Raw genomic sequence first — 12,457 nt, 5'->3', positions numbered from 1 at the left:
GAGACTCAACATAACTGTTGACCGAAACCTCAGATGTATGATTTCAGAAAATATACAGACTTAGGGAGGAGTGGCTGGAAAACTGCCCAGCAGTCAAGGACCTGGGGGTGCTGGTGGACAGACAGCTCAACATGTGCCAGCAGTGTGCCCAGGTGGCCAAAAGGCTTGTGTCAGGAATAGTGTGGCCAGCAGGAGCAGGGAAGTGATGGTGCCCCTGCCCTCGTCACTGGTGAGGCTGCACCTCAAATACTGTGTTCAGTTCTGTGCCCTTAGCTACAAGAAGGCCATCAGGGTGCTGGAGTGGGTCCAGAAGAAAGCTACCAACATGGTGAGGGACCTGAAGAACAAGTCATATGAGGAGCAGCTGAGGGAACTGGATATGTTTAGTTTGGAGAAGAGGAAGCTGAAGGGAGACTTCATTGCCCTCTACAACTACCTGAAAAGAGGGAGGGGGGTGTTGGCCTCGTCTCCCAAGTGAATAATGGCAGGGCCAGAGGAAATGGTCTAAAGTTGCAGCAGGGGTGGTTTAGATTATATGTTAGGAAGAATTTCTTTACTGAAAGAGTGTTCAGGCACTGGAACAGGCTGCCCAGGGAGGAGGCTAAGTCACCATCCCTGGAGGTATTTAAGAAAGGTGTAGATGTGGCACTTCAGGGCATGCTTTAGTGACTGAGATTGTAACAGTTTTGCTTTTGTTTGTGTTGTGTGTGTATGGTTGGACTTAGTGATTTTAGAGGTACTTTCCAACCATGACTATTCTATGATTCTGTGAAAGTAGTAAATATAATGAAGTCTCAATCACTGCATCTTGATGAGGACAACATGACATTAATATCAATGCAAACACTCCTGCCAATACCTGCACACAATGAAGCCCAAATTTTGGAAGCTTTGAAAAGAAGTACTTTGACTTTCTCAAATAGATATCAAATGGAAGGCCTGAAAGCAGACAAACTGCAATATTTGAAAAACCCTGGAAAACTCATCATACATCTGGAAATGGTGACAGGAGAGTGACTCTAGGCTTCATACAAAGTCCACCCAAAACAATAAGGCCATGTATCAACAACGTATTTGGTCTGTCATGACTGTACTTGGCTGAAATCAGTGGGAAGCTTAGATCTAACTGAAGAGCAACAAGTTATGCTACATAAGGTGAGCTTATCTGAACATGCAGTTCACTGGAAAACATTCATTTTCCAAGTAAAATCACTCCACTGGCCTTACAGAAGAAAAATTGTTCTTAGTGTAAATTATATAATATGCTCTGGTGGAGGATCACTTTTCAAATTGCAGTTGCCAAAAGATATATAAACTCTCCTCATAATTTCCTTCATATCTTTCAGATCCATTTGTTTAATTTTTACTTGCCTTTCTGTGGGACTCCATTATGCAGTCTATCCTCATCCATGGATTCTCAATGCTTTCTTTGCTCTGTTCTCATTTCTGTCTGCCAGTTTGCCCACCTATATTGTTTAAGTACCCTCACAGTTCCCTTTCCAAGGCATTGTGGACTTTGTAATCTTTGGGGTCCTTCTCCTTTGGTAGCCATACCCCTTGCTGCTGTACATCCCCCTGCAGAGGGTACCTCTGCACCTCTCAGGGCATTTGGGCACTCATGGTGCCTGCCTTGCCAATACCATGGGAAAGGGAAAGGGGAGGAGCTGCCAGCTTGCAGGAGTTGTTTAAGTCTCTGAGGTCTCCTTAATGGACAGGCTTCCCAGGGAAGAAACATGCATAACCCAGATGCAGCATCCATTATTACCAAGTAGTACAATGAGAAGAGCCACCTGAACAAGGACTGAAACAAATTGGTCAACAAGGTTTGCAGAGAATCATCTTATAAGAACAGGGCATTTTAGAAACAGCCAGGCTTGAATCATAGAATCATAGAATTGGCTGGGTTGGAAGGGACCTCAGAGATCATCGAGTCCAACCCTTGATCCACTACCACTGCAGTTACCAGACCATGGCACTGAGTGCCACATCCAGTCTCTTTTTAAATATCTCCAGGGATGGAGAATCCACCACTTCCCAGGGCAGCCCATTCCAATGCTTGATCACCCTCTCAGTAAAGAAATTCTTTCTCATGTCCAACCTAAACCTCCCCCAGCACAACTTGAGACTGTGCCCTCTTGTCTTGCTGAGAGTTGCCTGGGAAAAGAGACCAACCCCCCCCCTGGCTACCCCCTCCTTTCAGGGAGTTGTAGAGAGTGATGAGGTCTCCTCTGAGCCTCCTCTTCTCCAGGCTGAACACCCCCAGCTCCCTCAGCCTCTCCTCATAGGATCTGTGCTCCAGTCCCTTCACCAGCCTGGTTGCCCTCCTTTGGACCTGCTCCAGGACCTTGATATCCTTCCTAAACTGAGGGGCCAGCTAGTGCTAAAAAAATCAGAAAAAATGGTTTAAATTGTCATTTTAAGCCAAATAGAAGTGCAGAGGCTGAGGTGACACCCACAACTTCCCACCAGCCACCCAATATCCCCCATACACAATTACCAAAGCATGGCAGAAGGGAACAAAGTCTAAGAATGTGGAAGACTGTTAAGGTCCATATCTGATGGAAAGAGAGGGGCAAGAGACCAGCTTTAGAGGCATTTTGTTTATGCTCAGAAGGATTTCTATTCAAAGGGCACTCACACCAGAAGGACATGGTATCAACAGATGGAAGCTGGAGTTGAGAGACTGCCCTTGAGCATGCCTGGGGTGAATAGTTCCAATACCATCAGCTTCCAGCAATGAATACAAGCACCACAGCCCCTAACTTGTAGTGTTGCTAAAAACCATGTTTAATCCATGGAGTAGAAGAAAGTATGTAAAGGCTTTCTGTGGAGAAGAAACTTGTCCATTTTTGCATCTTGTATGCATCATTGCCAAAAAATGAAATGATAAAAAATGTCAGAGCTGCAATGTTTAGTGAGTCCCAGCCAGCAGAACAAAGTGCAGCCAGGAGCAAAACAAGGAAATGCTGATGGATCTGTGTTTTGCTTCCCTGATAGACTTGACAAACACCTGAAAACTGATGCTTTATTAAAATTTCTTTAAAACTGAAACCTGGAGGGTTTTTTTATTCCAGACAAGTCCTAGAAGGGTTTCACAAATTCAAGTATTGTAGGATTTGGATCAAACTTTTGGCAGAACTAATTATTTCATTATTTAACCTGTGTTTAAGGTTGTCCCCTCACTTTTAAGCATCCGGTTCTGACCTTGAGGAAAATGTCCTGAAATATAGCTACTACATGCATAAAAAATAAATCTATCTGTACTTCTAAAGTGATACACTGACAAGGATGTTGATTGAAAGGAACCTCAGAAGGAGGTTTGATTTCATTTTTTTAGTGGTAAAATGCATAAAGGATTTTTGTCACAACAGTGTTATTTCTCATTGCACTTGTGTGTTCTTATTCTGATATTTTACTAATAAGAATGATAAATTGCAAATAATTTTTTACTCTAGAGATATTTTTTAAAAAAATAACTGACACATTTAAAATATGCACGCTTAGCAGGTCATTAATTACTTCATTTAAGAGCTGACAGGTCTCATGTCATGCCATACACTGTTTTTCAAACTGTCATACCCACGCTCTGCCTAAAAGCTGTTGACTATAAGCGTCATCATTTAGAATGCAAAAAGGGTATCATTGATTATGTCCTGATTATTCATCATAATGCTTTCTTTCATGTGTACTTAATCACTGTGGTTTCGTGGAATATGCAAACCTTTCAGGCAAATCTTTCTACAGGGCAATCCAAACAGTGCTCTGAACTGACACCAGCTGGGCAAATAGGGCTTGGGACTCCAGGAACAATGCAGAGGCACAAACCCCACCTGCAGCTGAAGGAAGGCAGCTTTGGAGGGGAAAACTCAGGGAGGAAGGACACACGGGTTCTGCAGAACTGAGGTCCAGTTCCCACCTCTGAAGCAAATCCCAGGCCAGGCTTGCCATGTTGTCTTCAAGACAACAATGGTGAACCCAGATCTCTTTCTGGTTCAGCCAACAAGAGCATAAAGATCAGAAAAACACAGCAGCAAGGTCAGGTAGTGATTTCCACCAAAAAAATTTACTTCAGCACAAGTATTCGTGTGTGATTTTCTAGGAAAAGCCGATGGTGCAGTGAAGTCTGTACACATTTGGCCTCCAAAAAAAGGGAACATCCACTAACAACTGCCTCAACAATCACACCAGTCCCCTCCTGTGACTCTAGAAGGTTTGTATTATAGAGGAGATATACCAGGGTGAGAATTACCAGTAGTCACAGCAACATCTGCTAAAAGAAAAAGATAAGTTATCACACTACAGGGCTTTGCCAACCAAGACAAATACAAATGCCAAGTACAGACACCTGTTCTCTAGTCGAACAATGGATTAAAGCTACCCAGTGTATTTTTAAGAATGAATTAAAAAAAAAAAAAAATCAGTTCTGTGAAGCAAGAACTGTTTCTTGCAATGCTGTTGAAGCTTTATTCCACTAATGACTGTAACACCTTCCTAGAACCCCGTGGAAATACTGAGCTCCTCGGGGATGGTGATGCTGCCAGCGCAGTACCTGTGTGAGTACAGATCAGATACATTGCAGCATCCACATGTCCTGTTGTGCTCTTGTGCCCCATGCCAAGGATGTAGGACTCTGCAGGCTGGAGCTGCCAGCCAGTGTCAGAGACCATGCCCACCATTTCGGGCTCATGCTCATTTTGGAGTACCAAGCATCAGAGCAAAATGGGAAGCTCACCTCAGAAATGAGATCCATTGTGTCTGGAGCCTTTGTTTCTGCCAATGTGTTTTCAAAAAGAAGCTCAAGCCTTAAAATATTTATCAGTCAGAGGAGAAGAGCCCTGCAGCCCAAGTGTGTTCAGCCTTGGGAGAAGGGGCCTGAGGAGCCAGTTTCTCTTCATCTAAAAAAGGGAGAGAAAGCATCTCTAAACACTGGTGCAGGCAATGCTTCAGCTGACAGAGATGATATTATCCCCAGAGGAGCTGTATTTCTCCTATTAAAAAAAAAAACCTTGCTTTTCACATCTGTAAGCATGAAGCCCAGGCTGCTTGGCAGATGCATAACAAAGTTATTTTAAAGGCAGAACATCATCCTGTGGGAATATCACTACACAGAGCCAGTCGGAGCAGGAGGGAAAGATTTGCTTTTCCATTACTTGTGACCTGGGCACCAAGAAGCCTTGGTTCTGTCCTTCCCTAAACTTGCCAGCTGCATGCAGTAGGCAAGCAGGGGGCAGATACAACCCTGGTGTTTCAGGGGGCTGGAGGGCTGTAGCCAAGGCTTTTCTGCCTTTTCTGACCCTGGGTACAGCTGCAGGCACCCCAGACATGGATGGCACCTGCCCTCTGGTGTAGAAGGCAGGAAGAGAAGAATCCTGCCAGGAAGGCCCAAAAATTCAACACCTCGAAGGGCAGTACAAGGAAATATATGTAATTTTAAAATGGTCTGAAGATTTTTTTCCCAAATTAATTCTATGGCACTTTTCAAATTATCTTTCTGTTCTTTCTTTACCATAAAGTAGCCACATGTTTATCCAGGGGATGAAACTCTTCTGTGTTGAACTATGAGGGCTAAAAGAAACTGCTGGTGAGCATCTCAGAATAAAGCTGTGAACAATTTTCTTCCTGAAGATTTCAATTTAAAGTACTGAGCTGATTAATATGCAAGATAGTCCTGCACCAAAACTCAAGACCTGGTCACCTAAGGTTGAACTTGAACAGGAAAAGACACAACAATTTAAAAAACAGGCTGTGACCTTTTTCTTTATGAAAAAAAGCAATTGATAATTTCTTCGCAAACACCCACCTTATCAGTGGTGAGGCTAAGGGACAGATTTTTCAGTTACAGAAAGCTTTTCCCAAGCCATCCCCACCCTGTAGACCATGTCTCTTAATATTAATGAATTTTTATTTAAAGTGGAGCTTGCAAAAATGTGAATTCCCTATTTGAATAAAACTGACGTACAGGAAGAAAAATGCATCCACAATATATGCATCTTTCTAAGGTAATTCTACAGTCCTCAGAGAATAGAGTTTTCCAATTTTACAAACGAAAACTGAGACCCACAAATACTAAAGGGTTGCCCACACCCATGGAGCAAAGTCAGGGAGCTGATCAGACACCACAATTTGCTACTTGTTCAACTGGACTCTTCCTGCCTTGCAAAACACAGCCCTGGGGACAAGGGGAAAGTACTAAGTGGTCTCCAAAACATGAAGGCAAAAATATTCATCACCTTTAAGCACTGAAGTTGCTCAAGCAGTGTCAATGTTAAGATTAAATTGGAGAACAGCATTGCAGTTCATAATGGCAGAAAAAGTAAAGCTGATAACATTATCCGTAAGAATAATTAATGCATAATTGTTCCTTGGAAGCCTTTTTCTTTTGTTCCAAAGCAGGTTGTTTGCCAAGCAAATGCCAATAGATGTGTGAACCACCTACAGCAAATGTTCATACAATGAAAGTTTCAGAAGTGACTGGTGATATTTGCTCAGGTATTATTTTCAGCCACCTGTGCTGAGTTTACAAAGCGGGTGGGCAGCCCTCCTATCTTTTGTGCTTCCCGCTTTTGTTGCTGAGCTACAACTCATTCCCAACAGCAAAAATGAACCCGTCTGGTTTCTTCCTCTGCTTGAACCTCAGGGCTTCCAGAAAGAGATCATGTACCTGAACCGTAAGAGGGGACTCTCTTCCTCTGGACTCTATTTTTTTTTTTTCTTTTCTGCCCAGGCAGAAGCTGCATTTTGAAATACACAGCAGCAGATTGTGATCTATGGGATGCTTTCCTACATGCTGAATGAACATGAGAAAAGGTCCCAACAGCAACATCAAACTTCCTGTAGGTTTTTTCTGATTACATCTTACTGTGGCCTTGAGGCCAGCTCTTTAATAAGCCAATATGGTTATACTATTCCTACACATGAAGAATTAAGGAGATTATTCTGACATATTTTGAGTGTCAATCTTATTACAGAAAACCACGATGGCTTCTTTGTAAAAGTCACCTTCAGTGTGACTTTACAGTATATATTGCACAACAGGGAGGTAATATCCAATCTCAGGTTAGGAAAGGATGGCAGAGTAGTCAAGGGTCAGGAATGCTGGATGCTTCAGCCCAGCAGTGGATCCAAGTTTTAACCCATAGTGACTTGAAAAAGATTTTCATAGAAGCATATGAACAAATGAGAAAAGAAACCTGTAAATTGTGCAAGGCATGTGGAGAGTGAAAGCAACCATGGCTGATCCTGCTAAGAGAGGATAACAGAGCAAGGCAGTGGTGCAGAAGGACTCAGATTTAACAGTCATGGAAGTGAACAGAGTAGAGTTTACATTATTGCACTCAAGGGGTCATTATTTTCCTTGGGTCTCTGTCTCTACTTCTTTTCTACAGCAGCAAAGTCTTTTGGTTTTTTTTTTTTTAATTGGTTGGAAACAGAAGTGCTGAGGAACTAACAGGCTGACTCATGTTCTTACCTCTGCTGTCAGAGTGTTTATTAATATGGTGATAGGTGCTTTATATATAAAAGTATATATATATATATATATATATATATGAAGACATGTTTAAGAAACGCTAGCTGTTCCTGAGTTTATTATCACTTGAACCCAAAAAGATAGAAATAGAATATCTGACCTGCCTCAGATGCAGAAAGTATCTTAACAAAAATTGTTTAGAAAGACTAAACTACATACTCCAGCCACTCAGCAGCTAGATAACAGAGTAACACTGTCCAGGAAAGGTACCAGGCATGTGAAGGAGTTTACTGATGACCCAGAGTGAGGGCCTATAAAGAACAGTCAATATCCAATCCCCATGTCCTCTAAATCACACACAGGATGCAAAGGTTGGTGCTTATCACAACAGTTTTGGCTGTCCAGAATGCAGGCTGAGGCTTTGTATTTTGTATTCTATATCTGTATTTTGCATTCTACTTTGTAAAGAAGAATAAGATTGACTTTGCTGTCTGCCTTCTTTTGCAAAGTGGTTCTCAAGTGAATTGCAAAGTGGATCTCAAGCATCAGCAAAAGCATTAAGTGGCCTTTTCCTACAGTTTTGCCTTGGAACTAAGGAAAATACCCTAGGCTGAAAAACAACCTGGAAGATTATTTTTTTTTAATGATTTTCCAGATAAATTTCAGAGATGTATTAAACACTGTAAGTTGAAGTGGCTAAATGTTTTTAGACACAGCCTTTGTCACTGGGTGCCTGCAATGCCAAGATAACTCGGAGTGTTCCATAACAGTGGTGTGTCCCCACTGAAGACCCAGTCCTTCAGTCTAAGTAGTAATTTTTTGCTCAAATAAGAACTGAATTAAGGACACAAGGAATTTTTTTACATAACTGCAGAAGATCAGCAAGCTAAAAATGACCAGGCTCTGCCCCTGTGCTATGATTTAACAGGCAATGCTCCTCAGACCTCTTTATCAACTCTGTGTAGATTTGGGCTTCTAAATGTCTTCAAGACTCTCTCTTGGAGAGGGACCCAAACGTGCTCAGTACTGGAAAGCCTTAGCACACACCTCGTCCTATTCTCCAAAATGTTTATAACTGAAGTACAAACGTGCAGGCAAGAAACACAAGGAAACAAGTGTAGTTATTTGTAAGCATCAAGCATCCAATAACTGGATGGCTTGGCAGATGGAGGCATCTTATCCTGTGTTTAATCTAGCTTTCCATTGGTCTTCTTCATTAAGACCTATTAAAACAATGGTAAGGTACTGAAACTCTTCCTGAATTTCTCTGGGTTTTGGTTTTTTTTATTTGGGGGGTGGATTTTTCTGCTGTGTGAATTGGACAAGAAATTGGCCCTGTATCAATATGTAGATTGTAAACTGAATTGCAGGCAAAATGATGCTAGTGTACACACACAGTGCTGCTGTTGTTGAACTGAGAGATAGACACCCAGCTGGAGACTGCCAAGAGGCAGACAAGATTTTTGTTTGGACAGAAGGTAATGACCTGAATTAAAGTGTTGTATGTACCTCTGACTCATCAGTATAAAGTTTAATGTTGTGTTTACAAGTAAGATTATCCAAGGAGAAGATGTAGGTAATTTCACACACTCCAGGAGAATTATTTGTGGGGTGAGAGTCTAATGTTCAAAGTGAGTAAATATTTTAAAATCTGGCTTATAGAAGTACATACAGTTCAAAAAATAATCAATCAGAACAGAAGCCACTTTTTTAACCTTGCCACTTATTTGCCCCATGATGTGTTTGAGTTAATTCTTTATCATGTTTTATATTGCAGCAGGTACAGACAATTCATATGACGCAAAAGGGAGGGTGTGTTTGTTTTGGAAAGTGCTGGAGTAAATATCACATTTAACACTACAATAAAAAAAAAAATAAGTGCACTGCCCTTTTAAGTGAATAGAACTGTTGCCAAAACTCAGCTAATGTCTCTCTGTGTGAACTCACCCTTGGTCCTGAAGGTCTTCCCTGCTACCTGCTGCCATTTTCCCCAGCACTGGGATGTACAGCTCCCCACCACTGGGAAGCACTGGGAAGAAGAAGGCCACTGGCATGTCATCTCCAGCCAGGAAGTTGTCAGTCAGGGAAGCAGCTCTTCCATATGAAGTACCTGATAGCACAGGGCATGTGCAATCCCTCGCTGGAGAAAATCACAATATTTTGTCAAAGATCTTATCATAAAGGAGCTTTTTGCTCTTCAGAGCAGAGGTATGTAGCTATCTTCAAATATTCAAGAGGCGTGTTGCCCACATCCCTTCAGAATGAGTGAAAACAGATGGGAATCTCAACATGGGAAGAGGTGCACTTGCCAGAGTGGCTTTTTCCCATCCAGATGAACATGTTCAGTGTGGTGCTTGGGCAGCACTGAGCTGTGGGTGGCCCACACGACTGACTGCTACTGCTTTAAGAACTGGGATCTCACACTGAAGGATCAGTGACGGATCTCACACTTAAGGCCGGTGTTATTCTCAATGACAGTGTAATATGGACAGCATCTTTTATTCATAGAAAGAATGGGCTTTGCAGAGCCCTTGCAAATGGCAACAGAACCCTTGCAGATGCTAAGAAATCTGGCAAAGATCCACACGATACACATCTTAGGGCCTGCTGCATTTATCCATCCCGTAACTCTTGCCTCATGCATGTGGCTTAAGAGGTTACTGGCTCAGGAGACCAGCAGGTCAGAAATATCCTGCATATAAGCAGAGCTAAATCAAATGAAACTGCAATATAGTGTTACTGGTTGGGTGTCTGACTTTCACTGTTTAGTGGCATGAGGTCAGGACAGTAAAATGGCGTTTTGTTTCATTGGGGTATAAAGTTTCATACAGAAATTTGCTGTGTTAACATGCAACTGAAACACGTAACTTCACTGTGGACTGAGCAGTGCTCTTCTGCCAAAAGAACCTAGAGAGAGCCCAGATTCTGCAGACTACACATTGAAACATGTCATAGGGTACAGATGCCCTGGCAATGCCAGAGACACTGAGATGTCTGTTCTGTGATTCATGCAGACCTATAGGTATGTGTGACAGAAGAATGTAAGGCAACCATCCTCATCTGGTGCCATCCTCATTTTAACACAGTGAAAGTTGCACAAGACAGTATGAGACTCAAGGTGGTGCTAACAGGCATGCAGCAGGTTGTGTCAGTGTAATGCAGAGTAAGAGCATTGATACTGCAGTCAGAATTTGTGTCCATGCCTTGTAGTATGCTGTGTAACCCAGATAACTGTCAGGTAGCTAAATCATGCTCTGATTAACTGGATAACTAAGCAGGATGGAGCTCTAACCATCTGTGAATCCATGATATCACTAACATCTCTAATGACCCAAAAACTGACCAGAGGCTCAGAGCAGTGCTGCAGGCTGGTGCTGGAGCCAACACTGCACCACCCTGGGTGTGTTTGCAGGAGCTGTCATAACACATATCCCATGTCTTATTTCCTTGATACAGTTCACTACAAATCAGTCTGAATTGTAATTAAAAGAATATTATTACAGTGACTGTCCTGTAAAATTCTTGTCTTTAAGGCATTTATTTGGCTCTGTACATATGCTGGAAGAGTAAGCCATGATATCACCTTCACTTTGGACTCCCAAAGGTGCCTAAGGCAGTCAGGATCTCAACACACATTCGTTTTCTTTGGACACACCTTGGAAAAGCTATTGTGCTTTTCCAAGCAGATGTGTCCCCGCATAAGTATGACCTCTCACTGTCTCCCAGCACAAGCTTGCAGTTCCCTTACACCACTCATTGAGAGCCAACTGCAACATTACCATAAGCTACTTCTTTTAATTACTCTGCTGGTCTGTACACATTGCAGAAGTGTATCAGCACTGAGGTTTTCGTGGTAAGCTGGGAGAGGAGTTAACAGCATGCTACTAGCACTATCTAACCTCAGCTGTTTTACCCCAACATGGCTGTGGTTTGGTCTTCAAACAAACTGAAAGATAAGCAAATATCTGATGTGACCCCTCTTGCATCAGGTATATTTTACAAAAGCAAACAGTAAAAATTAATATTGTGATTCATACCTCGCTGCTGAATGTTCGGCAGCATAATCACTTTACCAGAATAGGTGTTGCAAGTGCTTTTGTTCCTCCCCAAAAGGAACAACAAATATCAAAAACGACGAGGGAATCCCGTGCACAGATTTCTGGGGGCAGAGAGGAAGCGTCTGCTCTCCCTATAGTCACAATAGCATCTAGAGGATCATGTACTGGTTTTGCTCCCGTTCTTACAGGAAGGTAACCAAATAAAAGTCAGGAAAATGTTACATAGTGTTAGACCTAGAAGACCTAGAAGAAGTCAACCTTTCTGACTCCTGTTCCCTATTTAGCAGGAGCATCCTATCTTCCTTGGCACCAGTAACCCAGAATTACATTTGCATGGTTTTTCATCTGATTTTTTTCTTAAAATAACGCATGGACTACACAATAGGAGAATCTTATTTCAGCAAAGCATCTCATTGCAAAGGCATCCTGGAAAGAGAAGAAAAGGCAAGAAACATAATTCACATCATTAGCAGAATCACACAAGTCAAAAACTAAAAACAATTGCACATAGCTCTCAGCTCCCTTGAGACCCGACATTTAAATCTCATATGTATTTCCTGCAAGTATTACAAGACCTTCTTGAAAATACACTTGTCTGCAGCTAAGTGATGAAGCACCAAATCCAGCCCATACGCTCCAAGGATCTCAAACCAACTGTCAGTTAGCATTGGTTGTTTTAAATAATTTTAAATTAAGAAATGAAAATTTGAGTAAGAGGCACTGAGCCAAGGTTCCTAATAAGACTTTTCAAACCTTGCATTTAGGTCTCAAAACAACTGGAGGAGAATTATACAGCAGAAATAAAACACCATTTTGCTTTGAGATGGACTTTCAGGATCCTAAGGTCTTGAAATGTCACTGAAATTGACTAAACAGGTCATATTTCTCTTTTAAACATTACAGAATTTTAAATTATGTGCAGTTTAAGAAG

The 12,457-nt window shown here is 41.9% G+C and overlaps 1 long non-coding RNA gene across 1 annotated transcript; it reads right to left on the bottom strand.

Annotated features, from left to right (window-relative positions):
* Nucleotides 1–4,099: 4,099 nt before the first annotated feature.
* LOC139789343 (uncharacterized) lies at nt 4,100–11,727 on the bottom strand. The gene is made up of 3 exons (XR_011723187.1): nt 11,506–11,727; nt 9,416–9,608; nt 4,100–4,267 (listed from the first exon to the last, which is right to left on the bottom strand). It is a non-coding gene; the product is annotated as an uncharacterized lncRNA (long non-coding RNA).
* Between the last annotated feature and the right edge of the window lie 730 nt (nt 11,728–12,457).

This window comes from Heliangelus exortis, chromosome 1 (genome assembly GCF_036169615.1).
Source record: "Heliangelus exortis chromosome 1, bHelExo1.hap1, whole genome shotgun sequence".
Lineage (NCBI taxonomy): Eukaryota > Metazoa > Chordata > Aves > Apodiformes > Trochilidae > Heliangelus > Heliangelus exortis.
Note: the sequence above shows the minus strand (reverse complement) of the source record. Positions and strands in the feature narration are given on the sequence as shown.